We start from the raw sequence: 17,715 nt of genomic DNA on the forward strand, positions 1-17,715 counted from the left end.
TGACGTGGGAGTTGAAAATCTTTGTGGTGTAACTTTTCTTCGTTCCCCGGCAACGGCGCCAGAAAAAGCTGCTTGATACGCGTTCAACACGCGTCCGTTGGGAACCCCAAGAGGAAGGTGTGATGCGTACAGCGGCAAGTTTCCCTCAGTATGAAACCAAGGTTATCGAACCAGTAGGAGCCAAGAAGCACGTTGAAGGTTGATGGCGGCGGGATGTAGTGCGGCGCAACACCAGAGATTCCGGCGCCAACGTGGAACCTGCACAACACAACCAAAGTACTTTGCCCCAACGAAACAGTGAGGTTGTCAATCTCACCGGCTTGCTGTAACAAAGGATTAACCGTATTGTGTGGAAGATGATAGTTTGCAGAAAACAGTAGAACAAGTATTGCAGTAGATTGTATTTCAGTAAAGAGAATTGGACCGGGGTCCACAGTTCACTAGAGGTGTCTCTCCCATAAAATAAACAGCATGTTGGGTGAACAAATTACAGTTGAGCAATTGACAAATAAAGAGGGCATGACCATGCACATACATATCATGATGAATATAGTGAGATTTAATTAGGCATTACGACAAAGTACATAGACCGCCATCCAACTGCATCTATGCCTAAAAAGTCCACCTTCAGGTTATCATCCGAACCCCCTCCAGTATTAAGTTGCAAAGCAACAGACAATTGCATTAAGTATGGTGCGTAATGTAATCAACAACTACATCCTTAGACATAGCATCAATGTTTTATCCCTAGTGGCAACAGCACAATACAACCTTAGAACTTTCTGTCACTGTCCCAGGTGTCAATGCAGGCATGAACCCACTATCGAGCATAAATACCCCCTCTTGGAGTTACAAGCATCTACTTGGCCAGAGCATCTACTAGTAACGGAGAGCATGCAAGATCATAAACAACACATAGATATAACTTTGATAATAAACATAACAAGTATTCTCTATTCATCGGATCCCAACAAACGCAACATATAGAATTACAGATAGATGATCTTGATCATGTTAGGCAGCTCACAAGATCCGACAATGAAGCACAATGGGGAGAAGACAACCATCTAGCTACTGCTATGGACCCATAGTCCAGGGGTAGACTACTCACACATCACTCCGGAGGCGACCATGGCGGCGTAGAGTCCTCCGGGAGATGAATCCCCTCTCCGGCAGGGTGCCGGAGGCGATCTCCTGGATCCCCCGAGATGGGATCGGCGGCGGCGGCGTCTCAGTAAGGTTTTCCGTATCGTGGCTCTCGGTACTGGGGGTTTCGCGACGGAGGCTATTTGTAGGCGGAAGGGCAGGTCAAGAGGCGGCACGAGGGCCCCACACCACAGGGCCGCGCGGCCAAGGGGGGGGGCCGCGCCGCCCTAGGGTGTGACCCCCTCGTGGCCCCTCTTCGTCTCCTCTTCGGACTTCTGGAAGCTTCGTGGCAAAATAGGACCCTGGGCGTTGATTTCGTCCAATTCCGAGAATATTTCGTTACTAGGATTTCTGAAACCAAAAACAGCAGAAAACAAGAATCGGCACTTCGGCATCTTGTTAATAGGTTAGTTCCAGAAAATGCACGAATATGACATAAAGTGTGCATAAAACATGTAGATAACATCAATAATGTGGCATAGAACATAAGAAATTATCGATACGTCGGAGACGTATCAATGGGTTTTTTAATTCTCTCTTCAAACACATCATGTCCTAATTCAATATAAAGTTCATAAAGATCTCTAATTTTTTTGTTGTTTTCCATTAAGCCTAACTAGTGAAAATAAAAACAAGAAACAAAAAGATATAATTGCAGGATCTAAAGGAAATACCTTCGAGCACTCACACACCGGCAACAGTGCTAGGAATAGCTTAGTAGTCGGAGGATGTGAATACCTTTTACCTTACCTCCCCGGCAACGGCGCCAGAAAATAGCTTGATGTCTACGTGTGCTTCTATTCTTGTAGACAGTGTTGGGTCTCCAAGAGCAGAGGTTTGTAGAACAGCAGCAAGTTTCCCTTAAGTGAATCACCCAAGGTTTATCGAACTCAGGGAGGTAGAGGTCAAAGATATTCCTCTCAAGCAACCCTGCAATTAAGATACAAGAAGTCTCTTATGTCCCCAACACACCTAATACACTTGTCAGATGTATAGGTGCACTAGTTCGGCGAAGAGATAGTAAAACACAGGTGGTATAGATGGTGGTAATATTGCAGGAAGTAAAGATGCAGTAAAACAGTAAACAAGCGATGTTTGCAGTATTTGGAAACAAGGCCTAGGGATCATACTTTCACTAGTGGACACTCTCAACATTGATCACATAATAAATAAATAACTTCTCCTCACTTGTGCTACATTCACACTCTCTTGTTGAATAACAAACACCATTCATTGTGTAGGGCTACAAGAGCTCCCTCAAGCCGGAGTTAACAAGCTCCACAACATTCGGAATTCATATTTAAATAACCTCTAGAGTGCATAATAGACCGTTGCAATTTACACCGAGTACTAACATAGCATACACACCGTCACCAATAGCTATGAAAGAGGGAATAGACCGCATCAATACTATCATAGTAATAGTTAACTCCATAATCTACAAGAGATTACAATCATAACCTACACCAAGTACTACATGATGCACACACCGTCACCTTTACATCATGAAGGAGGAATAGACTACTTTAATAACATCTCTAGAGTAGCACATAGATTAATAGTGATACAAAGCTCATCATATGGATCTCAATCATGTAAAGCAGCTCATGAGATCATTGTATTGAGGTACATGAGAGAGAGATTAACCACATAGCTACCGGTAGAGCCCTCAGCCTCGGGGGAGAACTACTCCCTCCTCATCATGGGAGATAGCAACGACGATGAAGATGGCGGTGGTGTCGATGGAGATGTATTCCGGGGGCAATTCCCCGTCCCGGCGGCGTGCCGGAACAGAGACTTTTGTCCCCCGAACTTGACTTCGCGATGGCGGCGGCTGCGTAACTTTTCTCGTCCCGTGGCTTTCGGTAATAGGGTTTTCGCGACGGAGAGTTTAAGTAGGCGGAAGGGCAGAGTTGGAGGCGGCGCGAGGGCCCCACACCATAGGCCGGCGCGGGCCCCATGCAGGCCGCGCCGCCCTATGGTTACGGCCCCTCATGGCCCCACTTCGTATGCTCTTCGGTCTTCTGGAACTTCCGTGGAAAAATAAGACCCTGGGTGTTGATTTCGTCCAATTCCGAGAATATTTCCTTTGTAGGATTTCTGAAACCAAAAACAGCAGAAAACAGGCACTGGCGCTTCGGCATCTCGTTAATAGGTTAGTGCTGGAAAATGCATAATAATGACATAAAGTGTGTATAAAACATGTGAGTATTGTCATAAAACTAGCATGGAACATAAGAAATTATGGATACATTTGAGACGTATCACTCCCCCATAGGGTGTGGGCCCCGCGGGACTCCACCGACATCGCCCCTTCGCCTATATATTCTTGATACGTCTCCGACGTATCGATAATTTCTTATGTTCCATGCCACATTATTGATGATATCTACATGTTTTATACACATTATATGTCGTATTTATGCATTTTCCGACACTAACCTTTTAACGAGATGCCGAAGAGCCAGTTGCTGTTTTCTGTTGTTTTTGGTTTCAGAAATCCTACAAAGGAAATATTCTCGGAATTGGACGAAATCAACGCCCAGGGTCCTATTTTTGCACGAAGCTTCCAGAAGACCGAGGGGGAAAGGAAGTGGGGCCACGAGGCGCCGCCACACTAGGGCGGCGCGGCCCAGGTCTTGGCCGCGCGGCCCTAGCGTGTGGGGCCCTCGTGTGGCCCCCCGCGTTGCCCTTCCGCCTACTTAAAGCCTTCGTCGCGAAACCCCCAGTACCGAGAGCCACGATACGGAAAACCTTACTGAGACGCCGCCGCCGCCAATCCCATCTCGGGGGATTCTGGAGATCGCCTCCGGCACCCTGCCGGAGAGGGGAATCATCTCCCGGAGGACTCTTCACCGCCATGGTCGCCTCCGGAGTGATGAGTGAGTAGTTCACCCCTGGACTATGGGTCCATAGCAGTAGCTAGATGGTCGTCTTCTCCTTATGTGCTTCATTGTTGGATCTTGTGAGCTGCCTAACATGATCAAGATCATCTATCTGTAATGTTATATGTTGTGTTTGTCGGGATCCGATGGATAGAGAATACTATGTTATGTTAATTATCAATCTATTACCTATGTGTTGTTTATGATCTTGCATGCTCTCCGTTATTAGTAGAGGCTCTGGCCAAGTTTTTGCTCTTAACTCCAAGAGGGAGTATTTATGCTCGATAGTGGGTTCATGCCTCCATTAAATCTGGGACAGTGACAGAAAGTTCTAAGGTTGTGGATGTGCTGTTGCCACTAGGGATAAAACCACTACACCATGGACCAAATGTTGGGGCATATTTTCTGCCGGGAAAAGTCACATGACACGGCAATCTAACTGCCGGCAAAGATTTTTTCCCGGCTGTTTGGCCTGCCCTCTAAAATCCTGCCGGCAAAGAGCTTTGCCGGCTGGTTTTTCCTTTCCCGGCTGTTTGTTTGCCTCCCTAGTAGCATCTTTGCCGGCACTCTTGTTTCTTCCATGGCAGACAGGTTAGCCTGCCGGTACAAAGATGTGCCGGCTGTTTTACAATATTGCCGGCCCTTGGATAGCCCCCAAATGCAATTTCTCTGCCGACTGCTCCCTTGGCTACTACCAGTTCATTTTGCTGACATTGTGCTCATCATTTTACATTCCAAGATTCAAGTGAACATTCACATAATTCTAGAAATTATTCCACAATGTGATCATTGACATGATTCATTATCCAATACATGGTTCATATCCAAGATATACAAAGATCGGTCAAATTTAAATTTAAAATGAATGCACGTCATCGGCAATAGTGCACAAGAGCTTATATATGTTTCTAAACTAGCGATCTTCATTGAAGTGAACAAAAGAATCTAGCAAGTCACTCTGAATCACATCAAAGGGGGTCATTGATCTTTTGCAGCAACTCCTGAAAATGAAAGTGAGGGATCAGAAACTCCCCAGGTAAAATGGCTAGCAAAATAACACACACTGTAGTAAACACTAGTCAGATGTCAATCAAGCATTGGAAATGTGATAACCAGGTGCAAAAATAACTAAGTGGTACATGCATATACATGCACCTCATGCTAATTACCGTGTCTTTTAAGCAAGTCAAGAAATACGTCAATGCATTTGTTTTTGCCTTACAGACGGATAAGACACAAGACGAAATAGCAGTCAAATGGAGTACACTTGATTTGGCCACGACTGGCCAGACCTGAAACTGAACTAGCGTAACACAAGAGCAGTCCCGGTCCTGCTACTGCCCAACACCCGTGAGCAAAGCAATAAAACCAAAGCAGAAGTGAGCAACACCCACTACAGCTAAAATTTTAAAAATAAAGACCAAAGTCTTCACGTATTGTGAGAAGACGTGCGCATCAGCATAAAAATCATGTGTACAATAGATTCTTATTTTTAGACTACTACGGTCCAGTGTTTTACTCTGTAGTTCAATGCAAGTAGCAAGATATAAACATATTCATACAGAATATTTATCACAATGATCATAACCTTGTTCGCACACAGATCAAATCGTTAAACTAGCAACTAGTGTTCTTGGTAGCTGAAAGTCTCAGACACAACTTTCTATTTTTTAAATTACCACTGTCATTCTTGTCGACACAAAATAGATTAACTAGCAGCATTTTCAGAAACAAGACACAATAGAAACACCTTACCTCTGTCATTCTTCTTGTAGAGGTGATGCTTGGTTTGCCATGGATTTCTGCACCTCCAGCTACATATAAAGTAAACACTGGTAACGAACTTCTCTCAATGGGTAAAAGCAAACTGAATAAATCTTTTAACCACATTAATGAATGTTTCAGTGTGCCTATCATCATCCATCAAGCCCTTATCCATTTTAATAGCAATTATTTAAAGGAAAAAGCTTGTGATCACCCTCCCAACGCACGCAGAAGCCTGTTCCCCTCGAACTCGTCTTCAACCTCTGTTCTTTTAGGTTTGTTCTTCCGCAAAGCTCTCTCTGCCGACTTGGCTTCGACCACCACACCGACACCGGCGTGCTGATGTTGCTTTCCCATTTACACGCCGCCGTTCCTCCCTCGCCACGCCCGCTGCTCCCTATGTCGCCGGACGCCGCGCCGTTGCTCCTCATCTCGCTATCCCGAATCGCTGGGATGTGGAACTTGATGACGCCATGACGGTGATGATGCTGCAGAGGATGGTGGTGCTGCGACAAGGGAGGGACCACCACGTCTTTGAGGCCGGGTCCTAGAGACGATGACACTGCAGCGAGGTCCAACGACGCTGCGGGCTGGCCACAAGAGGAGATCTAGCGGTGCTGCTATGGCCATGCGGTGATGCTGCCAAAGGTGAGCGACATTGCTACATTCTGCCAGCAACGCTGCTACAATCGCCTGGCGGCCGCTGCTACAAGCGGGCGGCGACGCAGCTACAATCTCCCGGCGACGCTGCTACAATAGCCCGGTGGCACTGTTGCTACAAGCAGCTTGTGGAGACAGCAAGCACCAACTACCAGTGCTGCAAAGCTGGCTGCTACGAGCGGCAGGCCGTGGTGCTGCTAGCGGCAAGCATCGATGATGCGAGAGTTGATGCAACAAGCCCGCCCGCATCTGCTCTCTACGGCGGCCGTTGATGCTACTAGAGGAGGACACCTATGCTACAAAGGCGCCAACCTCCGCCATTACTGCTAGTCTGCTACAAGGCTTCGTCGCCATTGCTACAAAGGATGTCCATGGTTGTTACCCGGTCAATCTGTTGATGCAACAAGCCCGCGGCCCCGGAGGATGTAGTAGAAGTGCATAGAAGATATATCCAAGGATGTAGTTATTGATTACATTACGCACCATACTTAATGCAATTGTCTGTTGTTTGCAACTTAATACCGGAAGGGGTTCGGATGATAACCTGAAGGTGGACTTTTTAGGCATAGATGCATGCTGGATAGCGGTCTATGTACTTTGTCGTAATGCCCAATTAAATCTCACAATATTTATCATATCATGTATGTGCATTGTCATGTCCTTTTTATTTATAAATTGCCCGACTGTAATTTGTTCACCCAACATGTTATTTATCTTATGGGAGAGACACCTCTAGTGAACTGTGGACCCCGGTCCTATTCTTTACATCGCATACAATCTACTGCAATTGTTCTTTACTGTTTTCTGCAAACAATCATCTTCTACACAATACGGTTAATCCTTTGTTACAGCAAGCCGGTGAGATTGACAACCTCACTGTTTCGTTGGGGCAAAGTACTTTGGTTGTGTTGTGCAGGTTCCACGTTGGCGCCGGAATCACTGGTGTTGCGCCGCACTACATCCCTCCGCCATCAACCTTCAACGTGCTTCTTGGCTCCTCCTGGTTCGATAAACCTTGGTTTCTTTCTGAGGGAAAACTTACTGCTGTGCACATCACACCTTCCTCTTGGGGTTCCCGACGGACGTGTGTTTCACGCGCATCAAGACTGTTTTCTGGCGCCGTTGCCGGGGAGATCAAGACACGCTGCAAGGGGAGTCTACACAATCCAATCTCTTTACTTTGTTTTTTGTCTTGCTTTATTTTATTTACTTTGTTTGCTGCACTTAAACAAAACACAAAAAAATTAGTTGCTAGCTTTACTTTATTTACTGTCTTGCACTGTACATCAAAAACACAAAAAATTAGTTACTTGCATTTACTTTATCTAGTTTGTTTTATTTACTACTGCTAAAATGAATACTCCTGAAAACACTAAGTTGTGTGACTTCACAACCACTAATAATAATGATTTCCTATGCACACCTATTGCTCCACCTGCTACGACAGCAGAATTCTTTGAAATTAAACCTGCTTTACTGAATCTTGTCATGAGAGAACAATTTTCTGGTGTTAGTTCTGATGATGCTGCTGCCCATCTTAATAATTTTGTTGAACTATGTGAAATGCAAAAGTATAAGGATGTAGATGGTGATATTATAAAATTGAAATTGTTTCCTTTCTCATTAAGAGGAAGAGCTAAAGATTGGTTGCTATCTTTGCCTAAGAATAGTATTGATTCGTGGACTAAATGTAAGGATGCTTTTATTGGTAGATATTATCCTCCTGCTAAAATTATATCTTTGAGAAGTAGCATAATGAATTTTAAGCAATTAGATAATGAACATGTTGCTCAAGCATGGGAGAGAATGAAATCTTTGGTAAAGAATTGCCCAACCCACGGACTGACTACTTGGATGATCATCCAAACCTTCTATGCAGGACTAAATTTTTCTTCGCGGAACCTATTGGATTCAGCTGCTGGAGGTACCTTTATGTCCATCACTTTGGGGGCGGCTACAAAGCTTCTTGATAATATGATGATAAATTACTCTGAATGGCACACGGAAAGAGCTCCACAAGGTAAGAAGGTAAATTCTGTCGAAGAAACCTCCTCCTTGAGTGATAAGATTGATGCTATTATGTCTATCCTTGTGAATGGTAGATCTAATGTTGATCCTAATAATGTTCCTTTAGCTTCATTGGTTGCTCAAGAAGAAAATGTTGATGTGAATTTCATTAAAAATAATAATTTCAACAACAATGCTTATAGGAACAATTCTGGTAATAACTATAGGCCATATCCTTCTGCTAATGGTAATGCTTATGGTAATTCTTATGGGAATTCTTACAACAATAATAGGAGTGTACCCCCTGGTCTTGAAGCCATGCTTAAAGAATTTATTAGTACACAAACTGTTTTTAACAAATCTATTGAGGAAAAGCTTGATAAAATTGATATTCCTGCTTCTAGAGTTGATAGACTTGCCTCTGATGTTGATCTTTTAAAATTGAAAGTTATGCCTAATAAGGACATTGATAATAAGATTGCTACTACAGGAAATGCCATCCAAGTTAGAATTAATGAGAATATAAGATTAATGGCTGAATTGCGTGCTAGGTGGGATAGAGAAGAAAATGAAAAACTAGCTAAAGAGAATAATGTAGCTAAAGTTTGGACTATTACCACCACTAGTAATGATAATGATTCACATGTTGCTACACTTCCTACTATCAATGGTAAAATAATTGGTGTTGGCAATGTTTCTACTCCTAGTGCAAAGCGTACAAAACTGCGTGAAATTGCTAAAACTGCTGAAACTGCTTGTGATAAAACTGCTGAAATTTTTTCCAACATTGGGGATGATGATCCCATTGCTGTAGCTCATAATGATTTAGATTTTGATGATTGTCACATCTCTGAAGTTATAAAGTTCTTACAAAAACTTGCTAAAAGTCCCAATGCTAGTGCTATAAATTTGGCCTTTACAAAACATATTACAAATGCTCTCATAAAAGCTAGAGAAGAGAAACTAAAACTTGAAACCTCTATTCCTAAGAAGTTAGAAGATGGTTGGGAGCCTATCATTAAGATGAGGGTCAATGATTTTGATTGTAATGCTTTATGTGATCTTGGTGCAAGTATTTCTGTTATGCCTAAGAAAATCTATGATATGCTTGACTTGCCACCATTGAAAAATTGTTATTTGGATGTTAATCTTGCTGATAATGCTAAAAAGAAACCTTTGGGGAGAGTTGATAATGTTCGCATTATGATTAACAATAACCTTGTCCCGTTGATTTTGTTGTCTTGGATATTGAATGCAATGCATCTTGCCCCATTATATTGGGAAGACCTTTTCTTCGAACAGTTGGTGCTACTATTGATATGAAGGAAGGTAATATTAAATATCAATTTCCTCTCAAGAAAGGTATGGAACACTTCCCTAGAAAAAGAATGAAGTTACCTTATGATTCTATTATTAGAACAAATTATGATGTTGATGCTTCATCTCTTGATAACACTTGATATACACTTTCTGCGCCTAGCTGAAAGGCGTTAAAGAAAGCGCTTATGGGAGACAACCCATATTTTTACTACAGTACTTTGTTTTATATTTGAGTCTTGGAAGTTGTTTACTACTGTAGCAACCTCTCATTATCATGTTTTTGTGCCAAGTAAAGTCTCTATGGTAAAGTTGATGCTAGATTTGGATTGCTGCGCAGAAACAGCATTGCTGTCTGTCACGAATTCGTGCAGAAGTCTCTGTAAAAAAATCAAAAAAATCTGCAAATTTACGTGTGTGATCCTCAGATATGTACGCAACTTTCATTAGTTTTGAGTTTTTCCGTTTGAGCAAGTTAAGTGCCCCTTCCAGGTTCGTCTTTACGAACTGTTCTGTTTTGACAGATTCTGCCTTTTATTTCGCATTGCCGCTTTTGCTATGTTGGATGAATATCTTTGTTCCATTAATGTCCAGTAGCTTTGTGCAATGTCCAGAAGTATTAATAATGATTGTGTCACCTCTGAACATGTGAATTTTTGATTATGCACTAACCCTCTAATGAGTTTGCTTGAAGTTTGGTGTGAAGGAAGTTTTCAAGGGTCAAGAGAGGAGTATGATATACTAAGATCAAGAGGAGTGAAAGCTCTAAGCTTGGGGATGCCCCGGTGGTTCACCCCTGAATATTTTAAGAAGACTCAAGCGTCTAAGCTTGGGGATGCCCAAGGCATCCCCTTCTTCATCGACAACATCATCAGGTTCCTCCCCTGAAACTATATTTTTATTCAGTCACATCTTATGTACTTTGCTTGGAGCGTCTGTTTGTTTTCATTTTTGTTTTTGTTTGAATAAAATGGATCCTAGCATTCATTGTGTGGGAGAGAGACACGCTCCGCTGTTGCATATGGACAAATATGTCCTTAGGCTTTACTCATAGTATTCATGGCGAAGGTTGAATCTTCTTCGTTAAATTGTTATATGGTTGGAATCGGGAAATGCTACATGTAGTAATTATAAAATGTCTTGAATAATTTGATACTTGGCAATTGTTGTGCTCATGTTTAAGCTCTTGCATCATATACTTTGCACCCATTAATGAAGAAATACATAGAGCTTGCTAAAATTTGGTTTGCATATTTGGTCTCTCTAAAGTCTAGATAATTTCTAGTATTGAGTTTTGAACAACAAGGAAGATGGTGTAGAGTCTTATAATGTTTACAATATGTCTTTTATGTGAGTTTTGCTGCACCGGTTCATCCTTGTGTTTGTTTCAAATAAACCTTGCTATCCTAAATCTTGTATCGAGAGGGAATACTTCTCATGCATCCAAAATCCTTGAGCCAACCACTATGCCATTTGTGTCCACCATACCTACCTACTACATGGTATTTCTCCGCCATTCCAAAGTAAATTGCTTGAGTGCTACCTTTAAAATTCCATCATTCGCCTTTACAATATATAGCTCATGGGACAAATAGCTTAAAAACTATTGTGGTATTGAATATGTACTTATGCACTTTATCTCTTATTAAGTTGCTTGTTGTGCGATAACCATGTTCCTGGGGACGCCATCAACTACTCTTTGTTGAATATCATGTGAGTTGCTATGCATGTCCGTCTTATCTGAAGTAAGGGAGATCTACCACTTAATGGTTAGAGCATGCATATTGTTAGAGAAGAACATTGGGCCGCTAACTAAAACCATGAATCATGGTGGAAGTTTCAGTTTTGGACATATATCCTCAATCTCATATGAGAACACTAATTGTTGCTACATGCTTATGCATTAAAGAGGAGTCCATTATCTGTTGTCCATGTTGTCCCGGTATGGATGTCTAAGTTGAGAATAATCAAAAGTGAGAAATCCAAAATGCGAGCTTTCTCCTTAGACCTTTGTACAGGCGGCATGGAGGTACCCCTTTGTGACACTTGGTTAAAACATGTGTATTGCGATGATCCCGGTAGTCCAAGCTAATTAGGACAAGGTGCGGGCACTATTAGTACACTATGCATGAGGCTTGCAACTTGTAAGATATAATTTACATAACTCATATGCTTTATTACTACCGTTGACAAAATTGTTTCATGTTTTCAAAATAAAAGCTCTAGCACAAATATAGCAATCGATGCTTTCCTCTTTGAAGGACCTTTCTTTTACTTTTATGTTGAGTCAGTTCACCTATCTCTCTCCACCTCAAGAAGCAAACACTTGTGTGAACTGTGCATTGATTCCTACATACTTGCATATTGCACTTGTTATATTACTCTATGTTGACAATATCCATGAGATATACATGTTATAAGTTGAAAGCAACCGCTGAAACTTAATCTTCTTTTGTGTTGCTTCAATACCTTTACTTTGATTTATTGCTTTATGAGTTAACTCTTATGCAAGACTTATTGATGCTTGTCTTGAAGTACTATTCATGAAAAGTCTTTGCTTTATGATTCATTTGTTTACTCATGTCATTACCATTGTTTTGATCGCTGCATTCATTACATATGCTTACAATAGTATGATCAAGGTTATGATGGCATGTCACTCCAGAAATTATCTTTGTTATCGTTTACCTGCTCGGGACGAGCAGGAACTAAGCTTGGGGATGCTGATACGTCTCCGACGTATCGATAATTTCTTATGTTCCATGCCACATTATTGATGATATCTACATGTTTTATACACATTATATGTCGTATTTATGCATTTTCCGGCACTAACCTATTAACGAGATGCCGAAGAGCCGATTCTTTGTTTCTGCTGTTTTTGGTTTCAGAAATCCTACAAAGGAAATATTCTCGGAATTGGACGAAATCAACGCCCAGGGTCCTATTTTGGCACGAAGCTGCCCGAAGACCGAGGGGGAAAGGAAGTGGGGCCACGAGGCGCCGCCACACTAGGGCGGCGCGGCCCAGGTCTTGGCCGCGCGGCCCTAGCATGTGGGGCCCTCGTGTGGCCCCCCGCGTTGCCCTTCCGCCTACTTAAAGCCTTCGTCGCGAAACCCCCAGTACCGAGAGCCACGATACGGAAAACCTTACTGAGACGCCGCCGCCGACAATCCCATCTTGGGGGATTCTGGAGATCGCCTCCGGCACCCTGCCGGAGAGGGGAATCATCTCCCGGAGGACTCTTCACCGCCATGGTCGCCTCCGGAGTGATGAGTGAGTAGTTCACCCCTGGACTATGGGTCCATAGCAGTAGCTAGATGGTCGTCTTCTCCTTATGTGCTTCATTGTTGGATCTTGTGAGCTGCCTAACATGATCAAGATCATCTATCTGTAATGCTATATGTTGTGTTTGTCGGGATCCGATGGATAGAGAATACTATGTTATGTTAATTATCAATCTATTACCTATGTGTTGTTTATGATCTTGCATGCTCTCCGTTATTAGTAGAGGCTCTGGCCAAGTTTTTGCTCTTAACTCCAAGAGGGAGTATTTATGCTCGATAGTGGGTTCATGCCTCCATTAAATCTGGGACGATGTGAGAAAGTTCTAAGGTTGTGGATGTGCTGTTGCCACTAGGGATAAAACATTGATGCTATGTCCAAGGATGTAGTTATTGATTACATTACGCACCATACTTAATGCAATTGTCTGTTGTTTGCAACTTAATACCGGAAAGGGTTCGGATGATAACTTGATGGTGGACTTTTTAGGCATAGATGCATGCTGGATAGCGGTCTATGTACTTTGTCGTAATGCCCAATTAAATCTCACAATATTTATCATATCATGTATGTGCATTGTCATGCCCTCTTTATTTGTAAATTGCCCGACTGTAATTTGTTCACCCAACATGCTATTTATCTTATGGGAGAGACACCTCTAGTGAACTGTGGACCCCGGTCCTATTCTTTACATCGCATACAATCTACTGCAATTGTTCTTTACTGTTTTCTGCAAACAATCATCTTCCACACAATACGGTTAATCCTTTGTTACAGCAAGCCGGTGAGATTGACAACCTCACTGTTTCGTTGGGGCAAAGTACTTTGGTTGTGTTGTGCAGGTTCCACGTTGGCGCCGGAATCACTGGTGTTGCGCCGCACTACATCCCTCCGCCATCAACCTTCAACGTGCTTCTTGGCTCCTCCTGGTTCGATAAACCTTGGTTTCTTTCTGAGGGAAAACTTACTGCTGTGCACATCACACCTTCCTCTTGGGGTTCCCAACGGACGTGTGTTTCACGTGCATCAATTCTCTCCGTTGCGAAAACCCTAAACAACCCGACGATATTCCACGAAGAGTTCCGTAGCCGCCGCCATCGCGAAGACAAGTTTCGGGGGACAGAAGTCTCTGTTCCGGCACGCCGCCGGGACGGGGAATTGTCCCCGGAGTCATCTCCATCGACACCACCGCCATCTTCATCGCCGTTGCTGTCTCCCATGATGAGGAGGGAGTAGTTCTCCCCCGAGGCTGAGGGCTCTACCGGTAGCTATGTGGTTCATCTCTCTCTCCCATGGTGTGATCTTTATGAATATGTAGATGTTACTCTTGTCTATTATGCACTCTAGAGGTTACTTTAAATATGAACTCCGGATGTTGTGGAGCTTGTTTACTCCGGCTTGAGGGAGCTCTTGTAGCCCTACACAATGAATGGTGTTTGTTATCCAACAAGAGAGTGTTTGAGAGTAGCACTTATTTGTTCATCTATGTGATCATAGGCTTTGCAATCTAGATGTCATATGCTATTCAAGTGTTTTATTATGTGAACTTTGGAGTTACTGTGACCTCGGTGTAATGGTGACAGTGTGTGCGCCGTGTGTAACTCCCTTATGAATTGTGGTGTGTTAGTACCTCCTATGAATTCTCACGGTGACAGTGTGGGGTGTTTATTCGTACTTGGGAATACGCCTTTGATGTGTGCTTTTGCACACTTGCCCAATGAATTTGAGTTCTTTATCCAACAGGAGAGTAGTATGATGAAGTGCTTATATTTATATTCAATTATGATTGCAATGTTGAGAGTGGCCACTAGTGAAAGTAGGATCCCTAGGCCTTGTTTCCAAATACTGCAAACATCGCTTATTTACTGTTTTACTGCATCTTTACTTCCTGCAATATTTACTTCAGATCGCAATTACCGTTTACCACCATCTATACCACCTGCGTTTTAATATCTCTTCGCCGAACTAGTGCACCTATACACCTGACAAGTGTATTAGGTGTGTTGGGGACACAAGAGACTTCTTGTATCTTAATTGCAGGGTTGCTTGAGAGGGATATCTCTGACCTCTACCTCCCTGAGTTCGATAAACCTTGGGTGATTCACTTAAGGGAAACTTGCTGTTGTTCTACAAACCTCTGCTCTTGGAGGCCCAACACTGTCTACAAGAATAGAAGCACACGTAGACATCACTACCCCAAGATCCTTCATCTCAAAACAACGAGATAAGAAATCCTTGGTCTTCTTGATAATATTTAGGTTGGTTCCAAAAATTAGTATGTCATCGACGTACAAGCAAAGAATGACTCCTTCGCCCCAGCATGGCGATAGTACACACATTTATTAGCTTCATTTACAACAAATCCTTCAGCAGTTAAAGTTCTTTCGAACTTCTCGTGCCACTGCTTAGGTGCTTGCTTTAGACCATATACATACTTCAACAATTTGCACACCTTTCCTTCTTGACCATTTTCTACAAATCCATCTGGCTGGTGCATGTAAATTTCCTCATCCAATTCTCCATTTAGGAAAGCCGTCTTAACATCCATTTGATGAACGAGAAGATCGTATGAGGGAGCCAGTGATAGTAGTACTCTAATGGTAGTCAATCTAGCTACAGGTGAGTAGGTATCAAAGAAGTCTTCACCTTTCTTTTGGGTATAACCCTTGGCCACAAGTCGTGCCTTGTAATTTTCAATCATACCATCAGGTCTAAGCTTCTTCTTAAACACCCATTTACATCCTACAGGTTTGCACCCATAAGGACGATCAGTGATCTCCCAAGTTCCACTAGCTAGCCAAAATGTAATCCATCTCACTTCGGACAACTTCCTTCTAGTAGTCATCATCTGGAGATGCATAGGCTTCTGAAATAGATGTGGGAGTATCATCGACGAGATACACAATGAAATCATCACCAAAAGACTTCACAATCATCTGTCTCTTACTCCTTTTAGGAGCTTCATTGTTATCCTCCTAGGGATTCTCAAGGTGTTCTATCGGAATGGTGGATTCAGGAATTGTAGCTAATTCCTGACTAGATGTACTAGGCATCTCCTGATTCGATGAGCTAGGCATATCCATCATGGGAAATATGTCCTCAAAGAAAGTCGCATCATTTGACTCAGATTTACTATCAAGAATCTATAGCCAATGCTATGAAAAGCATAGCCCAGAAAAACACAATCCACAGATTTTGGTCCAAGCTGCTTGCGCTTCTTGGGAATCGACACATTGACTAAAGCCAAACATCCCCAAGTTCTTAGATAAGAGATTTTCAACATTTTCTTCTCTCGTTCATCTAATGGAGTTATTTCTTTATTCTTTGTGGGAACTCGGTTTAGGACATGACATGCAGTCAATATCGCCTCCCCCACCATGCCTTGGAGAGACCCGATGTGTCTAACATGGCGTGAACCAAATCAGTTAGAGTACGGTTCTTTCATTCGGCCGCCCCATTTGACTGAAGTGAGTAGGGAGGCGTCCTCTCATGGATTATACCATGTTCCGCACAAAATGAATCAAAATCATTGGAAAAATACTCTCCACCACAATCAGACCTAAGCCGCTTGATCTTTCGATCAAGTTGGTTTTATATTTCAGCTTTATAGATTCTCAAGAAATTTAACGCCTCATCTTTTGATTTCAGAAGATACACATAACAATATCTAGTTCAGTCATCAATCAACCTCATGAAGTATTTCTTTCCACCTTTTGTCAACACACCATTCATCTCACAAAGATCTGAATATATGAGTTCTAGAGGTGCCAAATTTCTTACCTCCGCAGTCGTATGTGACTTGCGAGGTTGCTTAGCTTGAACACACAGTTGACACTTAGAACCCTTGACAGTAGTGAAACTCAGGATTAAATTCAGTTTACCTAGCTGCATCATACAACCAAAATTAACATGACAAAGACATGAATGCCAAACATTTGTCTCATTATTGGTGCAAATATGATTAACAACTTTATTACAAACGTCTGATAGGGATAAGCGGAACAAGCCTCCGCACTCATAGCCTTTACCAACAAAGATTCCGAATTTTGACACAACAAATTTATTGGATTCAAACACAATCTTATAGCCATCACGACACATAAGCGATCCGCTAACAAGATTTTTATTGATAGAAGGGACACGATGCACGTTCTTCAGGCACACGATCTTTCTCGAAGTGAACTTCAGATCAGTCGTACCAACACCACGAACAGTAGCATGCGAGCCATTGCCCATCGGCATAGAGGAAGTCCTTGCGACCTGATAAGAAGAAAACATGGAGATATTAGCACAAACGTGTACATTGGCACATGTGTCAATCCACCATTCCGGAGAATGACATACTGAAAGGATAGTAGGAAATATACCATACCCATCATCCTTCATCTCAGTGTCTCCAATGACAACATTGGCGGTCTTGCCGCCCTTTCCTTGCTGACACTTGTCAAAGCGGTTTGGGAAATTGGGAGCCCAATGATCAGGGTCACCACAGACATGGCATACTCCTTTCTTCTTGTCAGTATTTTTCTTGAAATTGGAAGACTGTGAGGCCTTGTTCTTCCCATCAAAATTTCCTTTCTCATCATACTTGTTCTCATTCTTGGACTTGTAGGATTCGAAGTTCTTCTTCTGTACCAAGTTGGCACTAGAA

General features: G+C 42.6%; 1 long non-coding RNA gene across 2 annotated transcripts; it reads right to left on the bottom strand.

Moving 5' to 3' along the window:
* Window positions 1–4,777: 4,777 nt before the first annotated feature.
* LOC127340713 (uncharacterized) lies at window positions 4,778–6,912 on the bottom strand. Of its 2 annotated transcripts, XR_007874791.1 has the most exons (3): window positions 6,608–6,912; window positions 5,787–5,845; window positions 4,778–5,032 (listed from the first exon to the last, which is right to left on the bottom strand). It is a non-coding gene; the product is annotated as an uncharacterized lncRNA (long non-coding RNA). The 2 variants fall into 2 exon arrangements; XR_007874790.2 differs by lacking the exon at window positions 6,608–6,912 and having other exon boundaries at window positions 5,787–6,206.
* Between the last annotated feature and the right edge of the window lie 10,803 nt (window positions 6,913–17,715).

Source organism: Lolium perenne, chromosome 3 (genome assembly GCF_019359855.2).
Source record: "Lolium perenne isolate Kyuss_39 chromosome 3, Kyuss_2.0, whole genome shotgun sequence".
Classification (NCBI taxonomy): domain Eukaryota; kingdom Viridiplantae; phylum Streptophyta; class Magnoliopsida; order Poales; family Poaceae; genus Lolium; species Lolium perenne.